Raw genomic sequence first — 15,179 nt, 5'->3', positions numbered from 1 at the left:
AAAATAAGAAATTGCCTAATTTGATATAAAACTCAGTGTGCACACAAAGACATGACAACCAGGTGGAACGTCCTTCAGAGTCGTCTGTAAGCGTGGCTCAGGCTTCAGGACCACGTGCTCCCTGGGAGTTATTCAGCTGAGGGTCGGTGGCGCGGGTGCGCGCCTTGGTTGGGAGTTGGGGTGGACGAGGCGCGTCAGCCTGAAATGCACAAGGGCTGGCGTTCAGCAGAGCCAGCTGAGAGCTGCAGACTGTGTATCCAAAGCAATTACATTTTTAAACATGTTCAAAGTTATTTTTAACCTTTTATAGTCCTTTCTGGTTTTCACTGTTCAGAGATTATTTTAAACCTTTTCTTTCTTTATTAAATGTGGAAATGCAGAAAAGGACATTCACTGTAAAATGTGAATGAAAGAGAACCTGGGGGCTGACGGAAGGGCACACCTGAGTCTGGCAGGTCCGGGCCCGGCCACCCCACCTCTGCCAGGCCAGGCCTCGGTGCTGCTCCGGGCCCAGGCATGTGGCTTCTGCACCCCCTCGAGGGCCTGTCTCCATGCTGCCTCAGGCACAGCCCCACCTTTACGTCCACCTGCGGTGGGTGTAATGCACCCAGAGCCTCACAGGTGACTGCTCACCCTCCCTCCACCTCTCGCCCTGAAACCGGCCAGGGCACCAGCAGGCAGGCCCTGCACCCTGTGGGTCAGCTGCTGGAAGCCCTCCGACTGACGAGGATGAAGAGGCGCCCCCTCTCGCAGACACCCTTTAAGATGTCATCCTGGGGCATCCACGTTCCCCTGCCTGTTTCTCGGTCCGGAGCTACCTGTTCAATCTCGCCCTGCGTCCCTCGCTCTGAAGGAAATCACTCTCCCCAGGTCTCCAGTCACCCCCAACAATGCTTTGATCTTCCAAGGCCTCTTTTCAGGGATGTGCTGTGATTGGGAGGAGGGACAGGAGGGGCAGTGGCAGCACTGGTTCCTTGGGGGAGGGAGTCGGCTAGTGGAGGGGATGTCGATGGAAACCAGTGTGAGGAGGCAGCTGGAAGCATGAACACCAACGTGAGGCAGAGTTGGTCTGACTCTGTTGCTGTGATTTAGAGGAACTGAGGTCTGACAGGCCCAGCTGAGGACTTTTTCACTTTAAAAAATAAGAACCGTGGAAAAAACATCGTATTTGATTTTCCCCAGAAGAGCACATCAGATATTACGGACTCCCATCTTGTGGATGTGTATATTTTTATGTCTAAGCATAGGACAGATGTTTTTATTTCTTTTTCTTTATTTGTTGTTTTTGAGGGTTTTTTTTTTTAATTAAGGTAAAATTTTCATGCAGTCAAATTTACAGATCTTAAGGGTACTTTTTTAAAGACTTTCTTTTAGGTTTACAACAAAATTAGGAGGGAAGTATAGTGATTTCTCACACCCCCCCTCCCCCACCACACAGCCCCCTCCACCCCAAGGGGATGTTTGTTACCAAGATGAACCTGCACCGAAGCATCACCACCACCACCCAGAGTCCAAGTGGCACAGACTTGGTGGTGTCCCAGTGGGTTTGGACAGATGTACAATGACATGGCCACCGTGGTGACGTCTAGAGCATTTCACTGCCCTGAGCACCCCTGTGCCCCACTCTTTTCCCTCCCTGCTCCCAGACCCTGGCCTTTTTATTGTCACCATAGTTTTGTTAAGGGTACGTTTTGCTTTTAAGGAATACGTATAGTCATAAAACCAGCTGCCAGTTGTATCAGTTTCCTGGGACAGCAGAACAGAGCACACTCACGGGGGCTTGAATCAGCCCACACTTACTCTCCCACAGTCTGGGCAAAGTCCAGGTGGGCTTCACTACACAGAGCTCAGGGCCCGGGAGGGCAGCTCCCTCTGTAGGTGCCAGGGTGGAGCCCGTTCCCTCTTTGCCCTCGCTGTTTCGCCCATACTCCATCACCCTGTCCCTGTGTCCCTGGACTCGGCCCTTCCCTTCTGCCCCACACCTCCTGGGCCTCTTCACTGGGTCCCTGTGATTATATGTGAGGCCCCCGGAGAATCCAGGCCCATTGCCACACTTAATCACAGTGCCAAGTCCCTCTTCCATGTAAGACACCATCCCCGCGTCCAGGGGTAGGGCCTGGAGTCTGGGGCAGCCGTCCAGCCCCGGCCAGGATGCAGGCGGCTTCCGTCACCTGGGGAGGCTCGTCTGTTCCGGTCGGCAGTGGACACCAGCCCCTTGGGCAGCCACAGTTCCAGCTCAGTCTTCACTGAGGGAGAAGATTTTCTTGTCCATCTCGGGTGAACAGCAGGGTGGCATCCCCGGGTTAAGCGGCAGGTGCATTTTCACCTTGTCGGGAACTTCTCCAGGTGGTCCAGCCGCCCACCATCAGCACAGGTGAGTTTAAGCTGCTCTCCAACCACCTACACATCCAGTGGGATTTTAATTTCAGCAAAATGGCATCACACTGTGACGTTAATTCACACTCCCTGAAATCTCATTTCTGACCACCTCTTCCTGTTTGTATTAGCTGTTCGTGGGTCTTTTCTGTGTACGTCGTTGAGTCGCTCTCATTTGTTACCTACCCTCTATTGGTGGTTGGATTGTTTGCACACTGGTTAAAGGTCCATTGTCAGATGTACGTGCTCTGAGTGTTTTCCAGCAGTCTAAGATTTGCCTTTGTAAATTCTTAGTGATATGTTTTAAAGCTATCTTTAATTATTTTTTATGTAGGGGGAGCTAATTGGGTTTTTTTAATTTATTTACTTATTTTTAATGGAGGTGCTGGGGATGGAACCCAGGACCTCGTGCTCGCTACGCACTTGCTCTTCCACTGCGCTACACCCTCCCCAAAGCTATTCTTAAATTTTGATGCAGTTTGATTTTCCAATTTGTTCTTTATATTTTTGTCTCCTTTGTCCTCTTTAAGAAATCTTTGCCCATTCTAAGGTTGCCAGTGTGCCCTCCAGCATTTCCTTCTAGAAGCTGTATATTTTTTGCTTGTATTTGGTGTATGAACGATAATGTGTTTTATGTATAGTGAGAGGCAGGGACAGAGGCTGTTTTTCCCACGTTTATTCTATGTTGTTCCAGCGCCATTTAAAAAAAACACCTTTCTCCACGTAATTTCTCTAGAATTTTTGTCAACAACAGACTGACCACCTACGTAGGCGCCTGCTTCTGAGCGGTCTGCTCCTCGCACCGGTGGGACTGCTGATGGGGGCCAGTCCCAGGCTGTCTCGTTAACGCGCCTGCAGGGTACGCCTTGGATAAGGAGTGACAGGGCTTCTTCATGAGAAGGACCTGGGCTATGCCAGGTCCTTAACATTTCCATCTAAATCATCTAAATTTTAGAATTAACTTACAAGTTTTTAGAGAAGCAGCCTGTTGGTATTTTGATTGAAGTGATGTTGGATTCATCTGTGGGTATTTGAATTCTTAACAAATTAGAATCTCTGCATTATGAAAGCAGAGCTTCTCTCCATTTACTTAGGTCTGCTTTAATTTCACTGCACAATTCTTGCTCATTTTTATGAAGTATAACTCCACGTATTTTATATTCCTTCTTGATTCTACTGTGAATAAAGTTTTATTTTATTTTCTGCTTGATCAATGCTAGTATACAATTAATTTTTATATTTATTTTCTGTCTTATGGCCTTGATAAGTTCACTTTTCTTCCTAGTAGTTATCTGTAAATTTCTTAGAGCTTTCTGGATGAATGATTGTAACATATGTAAATTTTAAAGTTTTATTTTTTCTTTTCCAATCTGTATGCATATTTCTCTCTTTTTCTTGCTTGAATGCACTGGCCAAGTGCTGCGCACGGGAACAGAGTTAAATGGGGATCGGAAAGAGCACCCCATCTTGTTTCTGGTTTTAGGGGAAAAACCTTCACTGTCCCACCATTCACTGATCTGCAGTTTTTTCACAGGTGCCTTTTATCAGTTTGAGGAAATTTCTCTTTACTCTTTGTTTGCATTTGCTATCATAAATGAGTGTTTAATCTTGTCAAATATTTTTCTGCATTAATTGAAATTATCATATGATTTTTCCCCCTTATTTTGTTAACATGTTGGTAAATTGATGGTTTTTCAAATATTAAATCAATCTTGCTTTCCTGGGATATATCTCACTTGGTAATGTCATAGTATCACTTTATTTTCCAATATTTTGTTAGATATTTTTAGGGTTACGTTCATGAGGAATACTTGTGTATATAAACATATATACATTTTATGCCTTTCTCGTGTTTTGGTATCAGGGTGGCATGGCCCCAGAGAGCATGTGGGGATGTGGTCCTTCATCTCCTGCTGTCTGGTGAGAGTGCAAGTTTGTCTGACTTACTGAGTCAGCATGTAGGTGGGGGCTATAACATCCCTGTGAGATATTAATGGTGTTAAAAACCAGAATACATGGAATATCTGTACAGCAGACTCTTGGACAGCGAGGAGGTTAATCCGAGTAACGTATAGTTGGCCCTCCACATTCATGGTTCCTCCAATGCTGAGGATTCGGTCAACAGCGGATTGTACGGTACTGTGGTATTTATTGTCGAAAACTATCCAGGTGTAAGTGGACCCACACAGCTCAAACCCACATGGTTCAAGGGTCCACTCTATATTTACATACGGTTATCCCGAGGTTGCTCTAGCAGAGAATGAAAATGTCCCAGAGAAAGAACGGGACCCATTAAAAGCATTGTTGGTCATTAACTCACAAACGTCTTAAATACAACAAGTTTGTGTACATGTCTATGGGCACACAACCCTCAGTATGTGCCACTGATGAAAAAACAGCTGAATCAGAACATGAACAGAGACTGTGCCACGACCCGTGGGGGGCGCCAAACCGCAGTCACTAGACCGTGGTCACATGTCATCAACACTGGCAGGAGTTCCCACGCTCTTACTGATTGTGGTATGGAAAAAGACTTTGCACATAAATATTTTAACATTTTATATATAAATTAAAAAGAAATGAAAATTTCAACTCAGTAACACTGTGGAGCCCCAGAATCATTTTCTAATATAAACTTCAAGATCCCTAAGAAATCACCCAGGGGACTAGATTATTAGGTACTGCGTTGGCTAAACTCTTATTTGTTTCCATGTCCTCACAGCCTCAAAACACAACGTTTTATTTATGGGAACTCTTAAACTTGGAAAACTGAACAAAAACAAACAGATATGGCTTGCCTTTTCAGTCATGAGAGGCCCAATGAGTTCGCTGGACCTTCTGCAACCACATCAGGGCAGGCATGGCAAAGACAGGAGACACGAGCCACCGGCCACTCCTCTTCTGAGCCATGAAACTGTTGTCTTGGGCCTGAGATAGAGAGAGTTCCAGGTTCAGCAGGAGGCAACCCAAGGGTGGAGAGAATAAGATTTCTGCCTTCTCATCCTGTATCTATAAACCATGAAACCTGTGGCATCTGGAAACTAGACTCATGCATTACAGGATGGATGGGGGAGTCCGTCCGGGGCCGGGGCCTACAGGTTATCTTTGCCGGCCGCTTGGCTCTGGGAAGAGCTATGTCTCCATCCGTCTTCTGCCCGTGACGGCTGTTGGGCATGACCAGGGAATTCCAGGACACGAGCCAGAGTTAGAAGCCAGAGGTCTGTTTTCACACTTACCTTTGTGGATTCCGGTTATCCGTGTGCCCTGGGAGGTCTGGAGACCCGCGCACCTGCACTGAAGCCGTCACAGCCTCCTCAGGCAGGTGGAACAAGTTACACCCTCCTAGTGCCATGCTGAGAACTGAGGGCCACGCTGCCCACCTTGGGGGTGTGAAGACCCACAGTTAGCCTGCAAAGACCAGAGAGAAAAAAGCATAACTTAGAGCAGGCGCGCTCCCTGAGAGGCGCTCCTCCAGCTAAGCCGTTCTGCCCTCTTAGCCGCGATGCCCACCTTCCCAGAAACCCTTCTCCGTCCTCCGTTTCCTTTTAAGGCTTTGGGAATGACAGTTGATACAACAGACAAGTGGGGGCTGTGGGAAATGCAGAGGCTAGAAACAAAAACTCTATCCTTCATGCAAATCTCCACAAATTTTTGAAAGAAACTGGCTTTTCAAACTGGCACTGCACTCCTCACTCAAGCTGCAGAAACAGCCTCCTGTTTCAGCATGAAGCCACACCAGAGGCTCTGAACTGCAGGCCACATTCTGCTCCTCCCCCAGAAAATTCTGCGAATCCCTAGGACTCAAAAGGTTCCAAAGGAATAGACTGGAGGACTTCAAGGTCCCCAGCTGCTCTGCGGGCTTCTAGTCACAGTGCCGTGGCTTGTGCCCAACCCGGGCCGCCTAAGCACAGGCTCGGCACCCGGTCCAGGCGGAGGTTGGATTCTCCTTCCCTCAAACGACGCAGGGCGGCTCCGTGGCCGATGAAGGACACTGCCCCTCAGGACCTCCCACAAGCACCGAGGACAGTTGTGGAAAAGAGCCCAAGAATTCTCACCGAAATCCGTGGGACCCCACTTGGGAATCTCCTTGGCTCTGGGAGCTGCGGAAGGAAAAGGCCCCCAGCGGCCGGCGGTGGGATGGTGAGGGCCCAGGAGAGGCCAGCACACAGCCCCAGGAGCCCGTAGACGTGAGCAGTGACTGGTGGGGGATGGGGGCTCCCCACAGCAGACCTGCTGCCTTCCCAGGGCTGATGACCCTGCAACACGGGCCCCGAGGCAGCCCCCAGCCTGCAGGGCGCAGCTGCACCCTGCTTCCCAAAGCAGCGTGTGTTTCTTCCTCTGTGCTTCGTGGGGCCTCAAGACCAAACCTCAGATTCGAAACTCCCCTCCTCCCAAAGCAGTCAGCCCCAGAGCAGGCAGGTCACCTGCAGGCTGCGTGGGCCCAGCCAGCCCTCTGAGATGGTGGCCAAACGCCAGTCACATCACCCTCCGCAGTGCTGTCCGGCCTCCCCCTGCAGGTGCTGGAGGACAACACTGTCCCCTTTACGGGGCAGCTTTTACCTAAAATGTTACCATTTCAGATCCAAAATAAATATATTCAAACACCTAAAATTGAAAGTGTTTTAGATGCTCAATATATATATATTTTAATTTGTTACTATTGGGGGCTGACTAGATTTATTTATCTATTTTCTCTTAGTGGGGCACCAGGGACTGAGCCAGGGCCCCGTGCCCGCTGCGCCTGCTCTTTGCTGCTGACTGCACCCTCCTCCCCAGGTGCTCAGTGTGTTTTTAAGTTTCTCTCATGGCAGTTACTGCCCTGCCTGGGAAGCGTGCCCTCAAGTCATGTTGGAAAAGAGGAGAAACAGCCCTGACTGTCACCCACCCGCCAGACCTGTGTCCACACAAAATGTGCTGCCTTGGGTGTCAGCCGTCTTACAGACGAGAGACCTGGGGACTGAACTCACCCGAGGGCACACAGCCTGACCCCACCCTGCCAGCCCGCCCCCTCTTCTGCCCCCAGGGGACGGGGACGTCCCTCCTCGCCCCTCTGGCCTGGACACAGAAGCCCCTCCGCGGCTGGGCAGACGCCCTGGGACCCTCACACTGGCCTTGTCTCCCGGGCTGGGACCGACGCCCACCTGCACCTCACAAGGCTGCACGCCCAACCCCGGGCACAGACACTGCTCGCGATGCCTGTCAGCGGCTCAGGTGGGACACTCCGGCCCTGCCTCTGTGGTCTCCCGCTCAGGGCGGTCCGGGCCCACGCTCAGAGGGGAGGCACCTTCCTTTGTGGAAGGTGTGGGCATCTGCATGGACTCCTTGAATGGAACTCTTAACTTGTCTGTTTGAATATTGTATAGAAATATAGGAAAACGTCCTACCGGAGTGCCTTCGACACCCCGGACACTCCCTCCCGAGAGCTCTAGCCACAGGTGACCCGGGGCTCGGGCTCTCGAAGCTGTGCCTGGGGCTGGCCTCCCCGGGACACGGTGCGCCCAGAGCTGGCAGGGCGAGGCCCGGCTGTGTCCACGAAGGCTCGCGGGCCCGTCCAGACTCCCCTCCTGCCCTTGGCTTCAGCCCTGCTCTGCCAGGCGGGGATTTCCTGACTGACCGCTCAGCAGAAGGGCTTCTCTCCAAGACAGGGCATTGTCCACAATGACTGGATCCCATCATCTGCTTCTTCCTAAAAGCGGAGCTGTATTCACTTGTCAGTCCTGCCTGAACCGCACGGGAAGGAAAGGGGGGAAGCTGGCAGATTCTGACATTTCAGACACAGCAGTTTTCACACCAGACTCACTTTGAAAAAGGTGTGTCCAGAAATAGCCCCACATGCTCAGCATCTACCAGTTGGAACCTGTAATAGGCAGATGGATCCAGACTTCAGCTGCAGACGGGGCCGGCCGGCGAAGCGCAGGCACCACGGCCAAGGCCACCCCCACCCCGTGAAACCTCACCTGGAGAGACAGCGGAGGGAGCGCACATCACGGAGCAAAGTCAGGGGGCGTGCACATCCTGGAAGCAGGTGTGCAGACCCTCGAGGGTGCTGGACAGTCACGTCTGAGCAGAGAAACTGTAAACGGATGGGATCATCTTCCGCTTCTATTTTACATAATCGCCAACAGAAAGGAGACAGAGCCACCCAAGGTTGTGGAAATTAGCTGGTAGTCCTAATACTCAGGGGTCTGTAAACTCTTTTTCCTTTCTTCTATTTAAAACAATAGACTTTTTTAAAAGCCCCTGGCATGGAATTGCAAAGGTACAAGGCTGCGTGGTAAGGTCACCCCAGGGACGGGGGCCAGTCCTGCACCTCCTGCCCAGTCTCTGCTGATTCTTAGCTCCAAGGGGCGAGCCTGCTCCTCTGCCCCTGGGAACAGCACAAATCAGGGTCTCCCACCTACACTCTGCTTCTCAAAATGTCAAACGCTCCCCTCTCTGAGGCTCGGAGCACGACCGAGACCGCCTGCCTTTGATTAAAAGTCGGCCCATTGCTCGGTGCCCTTGGAGAACAGCCCGGGTCCAATCTAACTTGACATCTGACTCGAATCACCCTTCTGTGACTCGCACGTGCTGTGTTGACTGCACATGTCCAAAAGCCCCAGGAGCGCGAAGAGCCTGAATTGCTGCAGGTCAAGCCCGGCGACGCCGTGTCAGGGCAGGGCGGGGCTGGCCCCTCTCCAGCCTCACTGCAAACACAGGGCGGCGTGTTTACATCTCAGTGCTTTTCCTGTCACTTGCTAAGCCACCATGGGGGAGATGAAAAATTCGAGTCCTGGTGGTGCAGGAGTAGTTTGGCCAGATGCCGAGAGTGGCCAGTGGACAGCCATGCAAAGCTGATGGTGGAATTTTGCCTTTATTTGGTGCCAGAGGAAGAGAGAAAATGAGCAAGTGGGACGAATGGAAGCCAAGAATATCTTCTCGATGAAAAACCCTAATTTCTTTTTGCATTTTGCCTCTGGGGGGCCAGGGGAGCTCTCCTTACAGTTTGGTGCCAATGAAAGAAAACTCCCACTAGTCCTGGTCCACGTGCACAGACCACCCAACAGATGTCCTGTGTCAGGAGCAGGATGCTTGTGTGGCGTTAAACAAGGACATATAAGGTGGAGGGCACACGGACCCTTTGCTCAGGCCATGTCACTGGGGATGATTTACAGCCGGGCGGCAGAGTGAGTGGCCGTGCCCTACGGTTAGGCTGTAACTGGCTGCTTGTTAGAAGGCGGGTGGAGGGGGGTCGGCGTGTTTGCTTCTGCCCCTTGAGACGGGCTCCTTTTCTCGGCTGACGTCACATTCTACAGGTATCTGGTGGTGGTTCTATTGTGAGAACAATAAAAAATTAGGGTTCTTAATCTATTTTTTCTTACATCATCATTACTACAGCCATGACTTAGATTTTAAATTTGCGTGTTACTAATCCTGAAAGTTCACCTCTTATAAAACAAAGCTGGTATGTTGCAAGGCAATAGGAAATTTGAATTTTAGAGGATAAGAAGCCAAATTTTTTTTTCTCAAAGATAGGATTAACTTTTTGCCAAAATGACAGAGACAAGCTCCCCTGAAGCCAACAAGGGCTTAGGTACCGATCTGATGCAATCTGCTGTCACCCCTGACTCATCAAACATTCCATGTCACTCTTCTCACTAAGAGCGCGGTGACAGGGGCACGCAGAGGAGCTGTTGTGACCTGGCACGTGGGACTCTGATGAGGCTCCTCTGGAGTCACAGACCCTGCTCAGCAGCCGGGGTCGTGGCTGCTGCCCCCCGATGTTCCGCGGACCCCGGGCGCCCGCCAGGCAGGAACGAGGCCCAGCAACCTCACAGCTGCAACACCTCTCGGGCTCCGCCCATCACAGAGCCCCCTACAAGATCCCTGCCCCCAGCGGGGCTGACAGTGACAGGCCCTGACTTTCATTCCATCTCAGTAATGTGTTAATTAAACTAAAGCCTCGAACTCGGTTCTCTTGTGTGGGTTGACAGCTCTGACTTTACAACAGAAAGCAATTTAGTTGAAAAGTGAAAAACACAATTTACTGGGGGAATGGTGAGTCATGAAACTAGATCATCGAATCTGTACAGAGCATGAGTGGTCCCAAGAGTCTGCCTGATTTCGTCTTCTCATTGCACATTTGAGGGCACAGAGGCCGAAGTCCAGGGTCACAAGTTAATGAGCTGCAGCTGGAACCAGAAGCCTGTCCTGAGTGTGGACTCGGCAGCCAGTGCAGGTCGCTCCCTCTGCTGCCCGGAGTTCCATCTCCAACGAGCCTGACTTGGCTCGGCCAGACAAGCTCACTGTTCACTGTTCAGGGACTGAAAGTAAATGTTCTGCCCATCATTTCAGCCAGGCTGACTGCGGTGGGTGGTTTGAGAACACCCAGTTCCCTTGGCCAACATCGATTTAAGTTTTCCATGACACTCACGGACCAGGGTTGGGGGTAAAAGAATCACTACAGGGTACCTGCCCTTCCCACTCGATAAATACCTGCTCAGCGATGATTCAGAAGCCCACCTGAGCTCCACATCAAAGCCCGGCTGTGAGTCGGCTGAGAGGTGTCCACCTGTCCAGCGTCAGTGCAGGAGGCACTGGCTGCTGTGTGACGTATATTCTAAATGTGGAACTCGGGGCACACAGAACCTGCCTGAGACGCACTTGCTGGTGGTCCTAACCAAAGAGACGCTTCCTCTAGGAATATTAACTGCTATTTTGACTAATTAGGCCTTTCTGAGTATTTTTCTGTGATAACCACTATAGCTCTTCAGATGTCAAATAGCTGTTAGTTTTAGGGCAGAGCTTTCAGTATTGCGCATGCAAGTGGTTTTGATTGGAAAATAACTAAGAGCCTAAAAATGTCCGTTCTTGGTCATTAAGCTGAGTAGAGGCGTTGATTCGCTCATTCAGAAATATTTATGGAGTATCTGCTGTGTCTCAAACATTCCCCTTAATGTGGGAACAAGACAGATGTGTTCTTGCTCTTAACAGGCTCACAGTCTCGGACAACCAGAAGCTCCTCTGACGGGACACAGTCACTGTCTGCCCCACCTGCGGGCACTCCACGAGGACACAGGTGTGCACTGCTGACTAGGGTTGCAGATAACTGGATGCTCTGAGGGTTTGGACCCACAGCCGCAGCCCAGAGGGCCGCTCCCCACATCAGAGACAGTGGCTGAAGGAAGCGAAGCCTCTTCTTTCTCAGGAAGGAGAACCGCAGAGGCCCTGCCTTCTGCCCTGTGTGGACCACACCGTCAGTAGCTACTTGGTGCAGAAACTTACAAGGTTCACTGTTGAAGGCACCGGGTGACCTTGGCTTTATGTGCAAATAAATTATCATTTTTCTTTTTTCTCCTCCTTCCAATTCAAAGATATTCTTTTCATAAAGCCCAAGGGGAAAAATCAAGTAAATGTTAAACAAACGCATTTAAGAATAAAAGCTAAAGACTGAAACCAAGCAACATCTCGGCAGACTCAGGTAAGCAACGCTGGGGGTGGCAGCAGCCTCCGGTGTCGGGGCGAGGCCGTGGGAGAACTGGGTGCCCCGGGCTGGGCCCTCAGCAGTGGGTGGCCTGCTCCAGGTAGGGTTGGGCCTGGGGCTTCGGGGGAGTCCTCAATGTGTTTCCAATTTGGGGAACAGAAATGCACCATAAAAGCTGTTCATACACAGCCTGTCCTCCCCATGCAGCTGACCATGTCTCCAAACACCCTTTCCAGTGGGCGGTGGTGGTTTCAAGAGAGTCAAGAGACAGACAGGTTTGACCCTGGCTCCAGACCAGTGAAGCAGCAGCCGGAGGCTCGTCCCTGAACCTGGCGACAGAGGAGGGAGGGCTCAGCCCCAGCTCCTGTCCGGACGCGCAGAGAACAGAGTGCGTCTGTCCTCCTCCAAGTCTGGGCCTCCAGCACCAGGCTGCAATCTCTCTGTTTGCTTTGGACTCACTTCAGTGGAGGGTTGTTGCGCATTTCTGACCTGCACCAAACGCTGCTTTCAGACCGTCCTGGGATGAGGAAATGCTGAGAAGCCAACTGGGGGCCAAGCCCTTAAGCAGAACGTAGCCTGAAAGTGCACTGCCCCCTCACGGCCTCCCTCTTCCGTCTGAGTGGAACTCCAGATGTTTCACGAGCACAAAAGGTCTGTGTTGTCCTCTGGTCAAGTGGGGATGCCATCCCCCACAAGTGCAAACAGCACCTACAAAGCGCCCCCGCCCACCAGCCCCGGCAGCGAGAACGTGGGCCCCCTGTGCAATCTTCTTTGTGTAGAACCAAGCTCGCTTAAGATACAGTTGTAAATTCAAGTGCAGACCTGCACCGCCTCACCTCCAGCCTCTTCCTCGACACGTGTATCTTGTACCTTTCTTACTCAGTACTTCTAAATGCCCAATTTCTCGTCAGACTCCCAGGATTAAACTCCAGGTCTGCCACTTACTCCTTCGTGAGATGTGGAGGGGGCGTCATGAAGGCTCTGAGACTGACTTTCTGTGTCGGGAAGTGGGACAGTCTCAGTGCACACTCCCGAGGCGAGGGGAGGCCCAGGCCCCGCCGCAAACTGAGCACCCGCCCTCCCCGCTCTGCCTGCCGGCTGTATTGTTCTCCACGGCGTTTCACCGTCTGACACACTGTGGGTTTATTATTTGTTATTTGTTATTATTTGTTTATCACCATTCCCTTCTCACTGGAATGTAAGTTCCATGAGAACAGGGTTTTTCTCTATGCACTTCTGTATTTCTGGCCCTGAGAACACTGCTTGACACACGATGGGGACAAATGTTTGTTGAATGAATGTGTGTTTCTAGCTCACTACATGTAGGACACAGCCCCTAAGGGTTAGCAGCCGTGGTGCGAGCCATGGGAGGTCAGCAGCAGAGGGTCTGCTCCCTTGTTTACAACCAGGAGCAAACAGTATTGTTTTTACATGAAACAGTCAATGTGTATTTATAGATCAGCTTCTCCAAAGAACACTGAAGCATATTTTGCAAAACGTACTCTAAGCACCAGCATCAGATCAGTTGAGGGAGCTTTAAAGCAGATTATATTCTGTGTGTGTGTGTGTGTGTGTGTACATGCATATATATACATATATGCAGGGGAGACCCAGGGCCCTATTGCAAACTGCACCTGCCCTACCCTGTACACACACGGAGAGCCATATACCTGTACACATACGTTCACTACATACATACACGTGGGTGTGGACGTGGTTTCCTCACTGAATCTGAATTCACTGCTGATAAGAACAGTATCTTGCTCTCTTTCATGGCATTCATAGTTGACACAGGAATCACCTGGCATCTTGTTCAAGGAACAAAGAGCTCTGGGACCCCTGCAGACACCTGGGTGCAGCAGTCCTGGGCACATCCAGCAACCTGCCTTTTGAACCCCCCCCCCCATCTGATGCTGGTGGTTACACAGCACGTTCTGCAAAGTATGCTGCAATGTTCTGTGCAGAAGCCACTCTGTAAATACTTGTTAACTGTTTTCCCTAAAAAGAAAGAAGTCATTCTTTGTTCCTACTTACAAACAAGGAGTCGAAGGTAGATCGTTTAAGCAGAAAAGTAACTCTTTGAAAGCTGTAAGGTGGTGAATTATCTCCAAGAGCCAGACTGTCAACTTTCAGGGGCTGCTCTGAAAGGTGCTTCTGCCGCATGGCGTCTGGGAGGCTGGCTGGTGCCAGAGGTTTCTCCCCTGCCCTTGCAGGTGGCCACCTGGTCTGACTGGGGCTGAAGCCACACACCTGCAGTCTGCACCTGGGACACACCAGACAGGGGAGGGCATTCAAGATGCCTCACAAGCATGAGGGTAAAGTCCACGGCAAGAGCTGAAACCACACCCAGTGAAACTCTCCTCCCTTCCCAGAGACCATGAAGCACTGCCTACGACTGAAATGCATCAGAATGGTCACTGCGATCACTGCTTCCTTGTCAGGGGTGCAGTCCCCATGTTCATGGTCGGAAATGCGTTAGTCCAGAGACAGACACCAGCCATAAACTTAAATGTGCATTGGGGTGATCTCCTGAAGCAATCAGCCCCGTAAGTCATGGTAACTTCCTGCTGCCAAATCGTGGCAAGAGGTGCCTGTTTACCAGCATCGCTTAAGGAAGTGGGGCCGGACACTAAGCACCAGGGTTGGTTAGAACTTTGATAAAAACGTCAGGAGATTTTAGGAATGTATCTCAGGAGGCAGATTTCCTTTCACAGTGCAATGACATGAGGTCATTAATAACTGAGAACGGCATTAAAAATAGGCAAAGCTGTGTAGCACAGAGACTAGACAAAGCGCTTTGAGTCGGGAAGGCGAGTCACTTCAGAGTAAGGGCATCAAGGTCCAGACCCACAGGCCTATGCAGCCAGTCCACGCACCGCCCCGGGTGAGACTGCAGGTTACAGGCTCAGGGTTCCAGGTCTGAACTGACGCTGGCACTGCCGACGCGCACACAGCAGATCAAGTCTTCTCACCTGTGCTGCCTCTAATCCACGGGGAGGTCTTTGCACCCTCCGTGATCTGGGGGAGGAGGGTGACACTTCCCCTAGGACAAAGTGCTTTCTGTGACAATCGGCTACCTGAAATAAAACTGGGAAGTAAAGCTACGCCTCATTCCTGGGCCACTGGACATTGCCATGTTTCAGTGCAACATTGAGTCCAAGGCAACCAGTTCACTTTGTTGAACCCACAGAATTATATCAAGTCAATTATTAGTGGAAGTAATGAATGTGTTTCCATTTTATTATTTCAAAAGTTTTGTGGAACCATTTAAGGAGATGTTTTATCCTCTAGTGGAGGAAATCTTGTACATTGGAGACATTCTTCAATTAAATGGTGAATG

General features: G+C 50.7%; 1 long non-coding RNA gene across 2 annotated transcripts; it reads right to left on the bottom strand.

Annotated features, from left to right (window-relative positions):
• Positions 1-1,463: 1,463 nt before the first annotated feature.
• On the bottom strand, positions 1,464-14,082 carry LOC123617635 (uncharacterized). 2 transcript variants are annotated; one of them, XR_012499153.1, is made up of 4 exons: positions 13,874-14,082; positions 5,613-9,687; positions 5,175-5,304; positions 1,464-2,400 (listed from the first exon to the last, which is right to left on the bottom strand). It is a non-coding gene; the product is annotated as an uncharacterized LOC123617635 (long non-coding RNA). The 2 variants fall into 2 exon arrangements; XR_006725784.2 differs by having other exon boundaries at positions 5,613-5,784.
• Positions 14,083-15,179: the final 1,097 nt, after the last annotated feature.

This window comes from Camelus bactrianus, chromosome 15, assembly GCF_048773025.1.
Source record: "Camelus bactrianus isolate YW-2024 breed Bactrian camel chromosome 15, ASM4877302v1, whole genome shotgun sequence".
Classification (NCBI taxonomy): Eukaryota; Metazoa; Chordata; class Mammalia; order Artiodactyla; family Camelidae; genus Camelus; species Camelus bactrianus.
Note: the sequence above shows the minus strand (reverse complement) of the source record. Positions and strands in the feature narration are given on the sequence as shown.